Genomic DNA, 12687 nt, shown 5'->3' on the forward strand with positions numbered 1-12687 from the left:
TTTTCTGCAAAGACTATAGGAAGTGACCTTATAAAGTAGCACCTTCTGCAGTTTCTACTGCCTAGATTTTTTTTTTTTTTCTGTTAGCAATTAGGAACAGAAATAACAAGGGCAGTGGAAACATATTTGCTGAACTCAGGGGAGTTGAGCCAGGAAGCGTTTTCTTAAATCACTGAAGTTTAACAAGCTGTAGACAAAGAAAATGACAGCTCCGTCAGTTAGAACACTAGTGCTGATCCAGGGAGAGGCCTGTCCAGCATGTTTATTGTGAAAGGCAGAAATGAGAGATGAAAGACTGACAGAAGAAAAGCAAGGGCAAAAGAAGAAAAAGGGATCCAGGAAATTGTTGGAGAGGCTATCTACATGTTCTTTCAGGAGATGGGCCATTAAAACAATGAGAAACAAAGCAACATACATGCACAGTAATTGTGCAAAACTAAATAGAAAAAAATCTCACCTGTATAAATAATACAGTGCAATATTTAAAACTTCAATATAATGAACATTATTCAGCACTTAGTAGGTTCTGACTATTTGGGATTTAGGACTGCATCTGATTACCTTAACAAAGTCATTTGATAGATAATACTTTTTCCATTATCTGTCATCTTATTCACAGATAAGGAAAATAAGGCTTAGGGAATTTATTTTATTTGCTCAAGATTAAATATCTACTTACTAATGGAATTGGAATTAGAATCTTTATCCTCCAACTCAGTCCTATGGAAACTCAAGTTTCCACTAGTCTAAATTTTCTCAGAAAACTAAATCCACTGAAGTTTCCAGAAGATAAGAACTAGTTCACTATTCTCTATATTATTACATAGATACTGATTCCATGAAACCTTATCTAATTTATGCCTTGAGTTAGTGAGGCCAGTTGCAGTTCTCAGATGAAGAATTTTCATCACCTCAGCCCACTTACATGTATAACTTTCCATGGAAACTTTAGCTCTGAGTTTGGAGAGTGATGCCTCTTGAAATATGCCTGTACAAATTGTTTGCAGCTTGTTGCCTTGGGCTGTCAGAATAACTTACAACACATGTGACACCTGTGCTCTTTATTCTATTGGAAATTTTTAATAATTTATCTTAGTGTCATTCCAAAAACTTGTGTAGCTTCTAAAGAAAAAAGCATAAAAGGAACAAACCAATGTTTCTTTTATTTGGGGCTTAGACGATCAACTTGATCTAGAGCAAAAGGGATCGAGTAAATCTACTTTAAGCCACAGAGAATATAAACTCAGGGATAAAATCAAAGTTAATTTTGAAATGATATCATGCATAAACTCTTACTATGTGATGATGGGAAAACACTTGTCCTTGGGAGTCTTATGTATTAACAATTGTCTCTCCAGTGCTGCAATACATATTTAGGCAATTAGTACAATCATGTTGTTGCCTCTGGCTTTGCTATTTTCAGTGTCACTCCATCATGCATTTTTCCAGCACTTTCAGTCAGAGTCTCATGTCTGACAGATTTTCAGTTGGTTCAGGACAAAGAGCTCTCAGCTAGTGTGGCAGAGATGAAATGATCTTTCTTGACTTGTTTAAACCACCCAGCATTTTTCTAGGTCAAATTAGTGACGTAGTAGGCTATTCCTAAAACTAATTTATACCTCATTTTTATAGAGCGACTTACCATTTTCAAAATACATTGATATTTTTCATTCTCACAGCAACTTTATAGGATTTGGGAATGCAGGTATTATTCTCAGTATTTTTGCAGAGAAGGAAAAAGAAGTGCCGCCAAGGTAATTCATAGAAAACCATACAGTTCTTAAGTGGCAGTGACAGAACTTGAACCAGATGTTTTTCTTGCTTCTATACCATAATTTCTCATAATAATTTTTGAATGATTCATGTATCTTCTGCCCTACCTCCAGCAGGCTTCAATGAACATGTAGATACTTGGCGCGTTGATTCATTGAACTTTTCTCTGATAACAACTCCTAACACACGTGCTACATCAGTGGTCTACCAGACATAGTTTTAATCTCATGACTTGTACTAATATTTGCTCACTTTTCCCTGGATTATTTTAAATTATTAACCAAACATCCTGGCTTGGCTGGTATTTTATACATTCCCTGACTCTCTCTCAAGTTTTAAAATCAAAATTTTTAAAATTTCTACATACTTCCAGAAATGCAAATATACATTCATTGGATAATCAAAGTTATAACCAAGGCAGAAATTCTTAATTAAAAAAGCAATTAATCCTGAGAATAGAAACTATAACCTAGATCATGGTTTCTCCTTTATGTAATATACCAGAAAGAACAAAGTTTTTAGTCATAAATAAAGAAAGCTCATTAATCTGGTTACCAATCTGGATTAGTTTTCCTAAGTGAAAGGTCTAAATTGTAGTTTTCTTTTAATGAAATGCATTTTTTTTTTCCAAAATGCATTTTCAATACTCTGTTACGTACTATAATTGGAATTAGACGAACAAAGCACTAGAGTTCTGACACTGACTAGCTTCAATGAATAGATAAGAATGAGTTGAAATTAGCTCATCAATTGCTTGTATGTAAATGATTTCTAGAGTGCTTGGACACCTGAAAATGGTCCTTCCATTCTTTTCAGTCATTTCAATATTCTCTGGGCAAGTATTAATTTTCCTACCAACCCCTTCATTATAGATAAGTCCAAGCTCAGGCCATTTTATTACAGTTTAGTAAATGCCCTAAATGAATTACTATGAAGTGTGAATTGGTGAAATTCAAATTAATGAGGGTGGGCAATCATAACTAAAGATAAATATCAGTCTAGCTTTACCACCCTCATCAGAAGTTATAGCATCAGATTTTAAGACTTCATGGCTTCATTACTATACCTTTGCAGACACGATACAAATTTTACAAATATTGTACTGCTTCTACAGTTAATACCCTTATAACTATGCAAGCATTATAACATGATTTCCAGAGGCATTTATAAAATTTAGAAAATTATTTATAACAATATGATTGTATAGAGGTAATGTGATACAGTGGGCCAAGCACAGGCTTAAAATTCAAAGGATCTAAGTTTAAGCCCCAAGTTATCTTTTGGACAAGTCACTGAATCCTTTCAAACCTCAGTGCCTTCATCTGGAAAACTTTAGTATTAATATTTGCAAAAACAAAGCAGTATTAATACCAATATTTAGACTTTGAGCACTGGCTGAAAATACAAATGTAAAACACTCTGAAAGTGTAAATTGCCATACAAAAAACGATTCTAATGGGGGATTTCAGCTTGCCTATGCACCTTAGGCATCATGAAAATCGCTTAAATAGACTAGCTCCATTTGAAGTCAGCACCACTGATCCAGTGCAATAAAATGGATCTGAAAGACAGAAACCCTGAATTCCTAGTCCAGATTGCAAATCCTTCTCTCCCTGCTCAAGGTAATCACTGATCTGACATTTCTTCTTCACTTCCTCATGAAGTGACTGCTTGCTTTCCTTTGTTATAATTTTATTATGTAAGTATAAACCCCTAAGCACCATGGTTTTGGTGTGACAGTTTTGAATTGAATATGAATGGAATAATACAGCATGTTTTCACTGTGTTTGATTCCTTTTGCTCAACATTATGTGTATAGGATTAATAATGTAACCAGTGATGTATTTGATTTTAAATTTACCAGCTTACAATATGCTTTTTATTTGTCCTGTTTTATGAGTCTTGATTATTTTTATTATTCATTTTTTATCTTTCGTTTGGATACTATACACTCTTTTCCTATTAATTGGTCATTAGGCTAATGACTTTTCCATGCAAGCTAGACTTATCAAAGTTGATATTACTTGGATACTTTACTCCCTTCCATGTATTTATAAACACTTTAGAAGAGTTTAATCCAAACTGAAAACTACCTTAGATAGGTCTTTAAGAAACAGAAACAGATCCTCAGTTTAGGTATTATCTGTTGGTGATGTATTGGAGAAGCACTTCCAGGAGAAACAGAAAATAATTATAGGAAATAGGAAGGAAAAGGAAGGGAAAAAACCTCACATGGTACCTCTGGAGTTTAAGCAATGCCTCAGTTTTGTCCTGACCCATGGCAAAGGAAGTATGTTTTTTTTGCTCCAGTGACCAAAAGTTTTTAGCTAAGGATTTCAGGGAGCTGAGAAGGGAGGCTAACAGAAACAGGGGGAGGTGGAAAGGATCTGGGAAAATGAATGGTGTACAAACATTGTTGGCTTTATGCCTGCCTTCAATTTAAATGCTATTTTCCTATTTTTTTATTCTAGTCTGTTTTGAACCCTATAATACATTACTGTTATTGTTGTGTAGCCAATGTTAATTTAGATTTATATAATAAAATATACTTTAAAAAAAATTGACTATTCTTTTAGAGTAGTTTAATGTTCACATCAAAATCAAGGGGAAGGCACAGAGCCTTCTCATACACCCCCTGCCCTAATACATGCATAGCCTTCCCAGTTATAAACATCCCCCACCAGAATGGTACCTTTTTTAAGATTGATGAACTTATGTTAACAAATCATAGTTACCCAAAGTCCATTCTTTACATTATAACACTATGGTTAACTCCTGGTGTTATACGTTCTGTGGGTTTGGACAAATGTATAATGACAAGTATCATACATTGCGGTATCATACAAATTATTGTCACTGACCTAAAAAGCCTCTGTGCTACATATATTCATCATTTATGGGAGACTATTTCTGGGCTCTCTAATCTGTTCCATTGATCTACTTGTGTGTTCTTTTGCTAATACCACACTGTCTTGATTACTGTAGTATAGGACAAGTGTCAGGTAGTATCTGTCCTCCAACTTTGTTTTTCTTCAAAATTGTGTTAGATATTCTGGATCTTTTGCCTCTCCATATAAACTTTAGAATGAGTTGGTCGGTATCCACAAAATAACTTGCTGGGATTTTGAATGGAAATGCATTGAATCTATAGATTAATTTGGGAAGAACTGACATCTTGACAATTTAGAGTCTTCATATCCATGAACATGGAATCTCTCTCCATTTATTTAGTTCTTTGATTGTATTCACCAGAGTTTTGTAGTTTTCCCCATATAGGTCTTGTATATATTTTGTTAGATTTGTACCTAAGTATTTCATTTTTGGGGGGTGCTAAAGTAAATGGTATTTTGTCTTTAATTTCAAATTCCACTTGTTTATTACTGATATAGAGAAAGTGACTGTTTTTATATATTAAACTTGTATCCTGCAACCTTGTTACAATCACTTTTTAGTTCCAGGAGATTTTCGTGGATTCTCTTGGATTTTCTACATATGGTCATGTCACCTACAAACAGAAATAGTTTTATTCCCAATCTGTACACCTTTTATTTCATTTTCTTGCCTTATTGCAAGACATCTTGCAATAAGTGGTGACAGGAGACATTCTTGCTATGTTCCTGATCTTAGTGGGAAAGCTTCAAGTTTCTCACCATTAAGTATGATGCTAGGTGTACGTTTTTAGATATTCTTTATCAATTCAAGGAAGTTCCCCTCTATTCCTAGTTTACTGAGAGTGATTATCATGAATGGGTGTTTGATTTTGTCAATTGCCTTTTCTGCATCTATTGATTATTTGAGTTTTCTTTTTCAGCCTGTTGATGTGATGTATTACATTAATTGATTTTCAAATGTTGAATCAGCCTTGTGTACCTGGTATAAATCCCACTTGGTCATGGTGTATAATTCTTTACATGCATTGTTGGGTTCAACTCACTAATATTGTCTTTAGGATTTTTACATCTATGTTCATGAGAAATATTGGTCTGACGTTTTCTTTTCTTGTAATATCTTTGTCTGGTTTTGATATTATGGTAATGCTGGCCTCACAGAATGAGTTAAGAAGTATTTCTTCTGCTTCTATCCTCTTGAAGAGATCATAGAAAATTGGTATAATTTTCCCCTAAATCTTTGATAAAATTCACCAGTGAACGCTTCTGGGCCTGGGGCTTTCTGTTTGGAATGTTATTAATTATTGATTCAATATCCTTAAGATATAGGCCTATTCCAATTGTCTCTTTCTTTATGTATGAGTTTTGGCAGATTGTACCTTTCAAGGAATTGGTCCATTACTTATAGGTTATCAAGTTTGTGGGACAATTTTATTGTCCATGGGATCTGTTTTAATGTCCTCTATTTTATATCTGATCTGAGCAATTTGTGCCCTCTCCTCTCTTAGCCTGGTTGGAGGCTTGCCAAGTTCATGGATCTTTTCAAAGAACTAAGTATTAGTTGTGTTGATTTTCTCTATTGATTTCCTGTTTTCAATTTCATTGATTGCTGCTCTTATTATATATTTTTTTCTGCTTGCTTTGGATTTAGTTTGCTTCTCTTTTTCTAGTTTCCTAGGATGGGAACTTAGATTATTGATTTTAGATTTTTTTTTTCAACTGTATGCTTTCAATGTTACAAATTTTCCTCCAAGCACTGTTTTCACTGCATCCCACAAATATTGATAATTGTGCTTTTACTTTTGTTCTATTCAAAATATTTTAAAATTTCTCTTGTGATTGCTTCTTTGTCCCATGTGTTATTTAGTAACATGTTGTTTAATCTCTACATATTTGGGGATTTTCCAATAATTTTCCTGTTATTTATTTCTGATTAAATTCCACTGTAGTCTGAGAGCAGACGTTGTATGATTTCCATTTTTTTATTTTTATTTCTGCTGCTCTTCATTCCTTCTTGCATCTCCAAACTAAAAGCTGAGATTGTTTTCTTTCTTCCTGAAGAAAGCTCTAAGTATTCATTTTATGACAGGTTTGCTAATGGTGGATCTTATCAGGATTTGTTTGTTTAGAAATGCCTTTTTTTCACATTCATTCTTATATAGTATTTTTTCTTGTATTTAGATTTGAGGTTGGCAATTATTTTCTATACACATATTAAAATATTCTCCTGCTATCTTGGTTCTATTTTGCTGGTAGAAATCATTTATGAGCCCAATAGCTGCAAACTGTAGCTAACTTAAATGTAATCTGTTTTAAGATTTATTTTTATGTTTGATTTTCTTTGGGTTCAAATGATGTCTTTGGCTATGAATTTCATTTTACTTACTTTTTGGTATTCATTTGTCTTCCTGAATCTACAGATGCTTTTTTTTTTAATCAATTAGAGGAAATACTCATGAATTAAAAAAAATATATAATTTCTACCACATCGTCTCTCATCTCCATTTACTTCAGTTAACTTTGTTATATATTCTCACTACATTTGTCATGTCTCTTCCCTCTTCACAATTTTACAAACTTTTGTCTCTATGTGCTTCAATCTGGAAGCTGTATTTTAATTCTAATACTGCCATTAATCCCACCTGTTGAGTTTTTAGTCTTGGTTATTAAATGGTGTTCCATTTTTAGAATTTCTATTTGGTCCTTTTGCAAATCTGCAATATCTTGCTTATGTTTTTCTGTTCCTTGATGACATTTCAAAAGTTTAACTCTTCTCCCCAATAGAAAGAATGTCCTTCACTACAGTGGGCTTTTATCTGTTGTCAATTATTTCTACTGGTTCTCAGTCACAGTGATTTGCCTTTTCCTATGACTAGAATATCTTAGATGTGAAATAGGTATTTTAGAAATTTTTGTGACATAATTTGAGAACTAGAAGAATATTACATTATCTCAGAGAGGATTTTCTTCTGCTTCTAAAGCCATGTGAAGGAACTACCAGTCTAAAATCACTCTAAACCAATTTCACAAGTTGAAATTTTCTGGACCACAGAAATGACTTGAAGCCAGGAGTCCATGTCTGCAAAACCTAGTTTAATTTTGATTCAAGTTTAGTCCTAGGGAACAGCTGTGCAGTGTAGGGAACATACATAATTAAGTATAAGCAGAGGATTGTTTACCAGATTCCCAATGTTTCAATGAACCTGGATTTTAACTTTGCTTTTCATCTCAAGGCTTTCAAAATTGCTTCTCAGCTTCTTAGCCCAGAGTGAAAGCAACTTTAAAAGCTAGCCTCACCTCTTGATTTTTGTCTTCTCCTGGACCTTGATATATGCATATAAAGTTTAATGTATGTGTATCTATAAGTTTTATATGCATAATTTTTATATTTAAATGTATATATATATTTACATTCACAATTTTAATAGCATTTGTCATTTTTACAGGAGGAGAATTGTTCTAAATTACTGTGTGTTCATTATTGACTGCCTTGCATTTTATACTTAAGTTCACTTTTTAATAATTCTCAGAGGTTTGGCATAAACCTTTGCAAGGCACCATAAACAGTGTTCTAGAATTTTTTTCACAAAAACAGCTCAATATTTTGCTGAAATTTGCCTATAGAAAAGCTTTATGGTTATAATCACGGTCATCATTAAATGGAACTTACATTTTTGGGAGTAAATACTACATAGACCTAAGAGTGTCACTTTAACAGTTTTTAGGGTATTAAAATAATGCATAAATTATTCAATGCATAAGTGACTAACAACATTATCTCTGGCATGAGAACATGACTTGACTGACTGAAGGGTCCTTGAGCCTTTGGACTCTGAATTATTCCAATGGAAAAAATAAAAAAATGGAAATAAAGTATTTTGAAAATAGAACACAGTTTTAAACAAAGTGAATTCAAATTGAGGTGTTGTTGAAAGCTGTTCTTTGTACTTTGCCCTTCTGGCAGGCATCCGGTGTATCAAGAAAGTCATGGATAAACAAATTGCAAGTTCAGAGAATATAGGATTTTACAGTGTTCTTAAGGTCATAAGGTCAAGTCTGAAATAATTATCACAGAATTGGGAGAAAAATATTACATGTTAATAAAATCAAAATGTTTTTTGCTAATTTACCAAGAAATAAAAATTGTATGCCTCTTAACATGTAATAAATGTATTCCTTGTGATGAGCAAAGAAAAATAAACATCACTATTAGGATCTATTACACTAAGCATTCACTGAAGGGACGTTGTTCAAAGGTTATTTTAAGACAGTACATGATATATTAACGCAAAGTGATAAACTTTACTTAATGTTTATAAATCTGTAATTATATAATTCAGTGTTCTGGTCCTGTTTTTCACCTTCCTTTGAACACTATTTAAATCTACTTTGTATTTTCCCTTGAGGCTTAAGGCATTTAAATGAGGAAATAATGATATAAAAAGTGCAAATCATGTTATAATCAACAGTCTAAAATAACTCTTTACATTTTAAAATCAATGAATATATGCATGCATTCTTCCCATCAGTACCCTATTTCATTCCCAAACACCTTCCTCTGAAGTTGCTTGAGCTTGCATCGCATCATTTCATCAATTATGCTTTTAAATTATATTTTAACATATATGCATGAATCCACAAACAATATACGTTTATAGTCTTCTATGTTTTTAAAAATAAGTTGGCACAAGTTATATTTCAACTTTATTTTTTCACCCATATCAGTTATTTTTGAGATCTAATCATGTTAATGTATACTCTATCCATTCCCCTATTTTATTTTTCTAGAATAAATATTTATTTAGTTTTTCTAGTGCTTAATAGTTCAAACAATTGGGTTATAAACTTTTTTGATTATAAATCTTCTCATGCACATGTGTAAAAGAGTATGGGCCCAGAGGTAGACTTGCTGATATATGATATGCAACTTATCAGTTTTACTAGAAACTGACAAATAGTACTTCAAATCGTTGTGCAGGCTTTTTCCACAAATATTTAAGTGAGCTAACACAATGTATTGCCTTTCCTGAAGTTCTACTTTCCTCAGAGGAGGAGATCACATGCCTTTGAATAGTCTGCTTCCAGCAAACTAGATAGCCTTACCAACACTGTCAGTGAAAACAACCAGGAATGATGGATAGAAACAACAACAATATTTTCAATGTACATATCCTGGCAAAATAGTCAGAAATCCTGACTCCAAAAAATATAATAAAGCAAGAATACAGGTATTTAATCAGAGCACCGAAACCATGTTTCATCTTTACCATATTTGCCTAATTGTGTTATATTTGTACGGGTTTTGGAAATTGGGAGAATTACAGATAGTAGATATAAATCCACTTTGGAAAATATATCTGGATCTGAATTGCAGGCAGCCTGTGGAGTGAAGGAGATTCTAGGGGTGGAAGAGCTAGGAGCAGAGTGGAAACCAGGTAATTCTTTTCCATGGGTGGATAGGAAGTGCTTTCCATTTCCAGGGGTAAGATAGAGGAGAGGTAATAGGACCACAAGACAAGATGGAAATGACCCCACTGCCTTAGAATGAGACAGCCACACAGAGCAGACACAGTGGCACTGAGATTGGTGAGAAGTAACCCTATTTTCTGAGTCTTTCAGTGATTAGACACACACACACACACACACACACACACACACACACACAAACCAACCCACATATAAAAAACAAACCAGCAGTGATAATTAGAAGAGACGTGTGTGCAGTTGGCTTGCCAGTCATTTCCAGAAGTAGCAAACAAACAAAAAGTATTCATAAGGTCAGAGGTCTCTTACAGTGGTTTTTAAGGGAATATGTAAGCTACCTCAATTGAGGAAATCAGAATATAAGGGGCTGAGGGAGGCATCACATGATTTTACTAATGAAGGTACCGTACTAGATAAGAGAAAGATGATGCTAGTGATGCTAGCAATCTGATTTGCCAGTTGATAAGGCTTTACATAATTTTCTCAATCCTATAAAAAACTATAAGGTAGTTATAAATATTATTCCCTCAAAGATAAGGAAATTGAGGTAAAAGTTAAATTGTTCAAGGTCACACAGTCATACCAGTTGAAGATGAAATTTGGAACTATGTTGCACGGCTGTAGAGGTTGAACTTTTAAGCATAATACAGTATAAGCTATTATTAAATAAGGATCTATTCTCTCACTTTTTCAGGAAGTTGGGGCCAGGGAGACATGGGATATAATGATACAATGGGTAGGGATGGTAAGACACCTAAAACATTATTTTATTAGTTTAACAAGCAATATGAGTCTACTATCTAAATACATGTCGATAGAAGTATCTGAAGTATGCAGTAGATGTTGCATAAATATTATCAAGGTATATAATTATCCACATAATTTTTTCAACATAGATATTGACACCTTAATTCAATTTTTTATTTGATAAAAGCATGAAATTCTATGTGTTTTCTGGATTTCATACTCTGAATCCCAACAACTTCCATATGCACGTAGCACAGTTCTCTGGACAGCGACTGTAAGAAAGTTTGTATGTGGGGGTGTGTTGGAAGGGAGGGGGCTTTTTTATAGATGTTTAAATTGTTCTGACCTTTTAAATGAACCTTCACCTTTTTAAAAAGAACCAGAGAAATTGGATCAGAAGAATTCTCAAAATCTTTTCAATGAAGCAATTGATTTTGCATCATTGCACTCCAAAATATATTATTAGCAGTCATTACCCACAAACACACTGTCACTATGAATGAAAGAGTTGTGGTTTTTTTAAACAACTTTATTCGAGTATAATTGCTTTACAATGGTGTGTTAGTTTCTGCTGTATAACAAAGTGAATCAGTTACACATATACATATATCCCCATATCCCCTCCCTCTTGCGTCTCCCTCCCACCCTCCCTATCCCACCCCTCTAGGTGGTCACAAAGCACCGAGCTGATCTCCCTGTGCTATGCAGCTGCTACCCATTAGCTATCTATTTTACATTTGGTAGTGTATATATGTCAATGCCATTCTCTCACTTCTTCAGAGCTTACCCCTCCCCCTCCCTGTGTCCTCAAGTCCATTCTCTATGTCTCCTTCTTTATTCCTGTCCTGTCCCTAGGTTCTTCAGAACGTTATTTTTTTTTTTAAGATTCCATATATATGTGTTAACATACGGTATTTGTTTTTCTCTTTCTGACTTACTTCACTCTGTACGACAGACTCTTTGTCCATCCACCTCACTACAAATAACTCAGTTTCGCTCCTTTTTGCCACATCTTCTTTATCCATTCATCTGTCAAAGGACACTTAGGTTGCTTTCATGTCCTGGCTATTGCAAATAGTGCTGCAGTGAACACTGTGGTACATGACTCTTTTTGAGTTATAGTTTTCTCAGAGTATATGCCCGATAGTGGGATTGCTGGGTCGTATGGTAATTCTATTTTTAGTTCTTTAAGGAACCTGCCTGCTGTTCTCCATAGTGGCTGTATCAATTTACATTCTCACCAACAGGGCAAGAGGGTTCCCTTTCCTCCACACCCTCTCCAGCATTTATTGTTTGTATATTTTTAAATGATGGCCATTCTGACTGGTGTGAGGTAATACCTCATTGTAGTTTTGCTTTGCATTTCTCTAATGATTAGTGATGCTGAGCATCCTTTCATGTGTTTGTTGGCAATTTGTATATCTTCCTTGGAGAAATGTCTATTTAGGTCTTCCACCCATTTTTGCATTGGGTTGTTTGTTTTTTTGATATTGAGCTGCATGAACTGCTTGTATATTTTGGAGATTAATCCTTTGTCAGTTGGTTCATTTGCAAATATTTTCTCCCATTCTGAGGGTTGTCTTGTTTATGTTTTTTTTTTCTTTGTCTTGTTTATGGTTTCCTTTGCTGTGCAAAAGCTTTTAAGTTTCATTAGGTCCCATTTGATTATTTTTGTTTTTATTTACATTTCTCTAGGAGGTGGGTTAAAAAGGATCTGGCTGTGATTTATGTCATAGAGTGTTCGGCCTATGTTTTCCTCCAAGAGTTTAAAAGTGTCTGACCTTACATTTAAGTC

Source organism: Eschrichtius robustus, chromosome 10 (assembly GCF_028021215.1).
Source record: "Eschrichtius robustus isolate mEscRob2 chromosome 10, mEscRob2.pri, whole genome shotgun sequence".
Lineage (NCBI taxonomy): Eukaryota > Metazoa > Chordata > Mammalia > Artiodactyla > Eschrichtiidae > Eschrichtius > Eschrichtius robustus.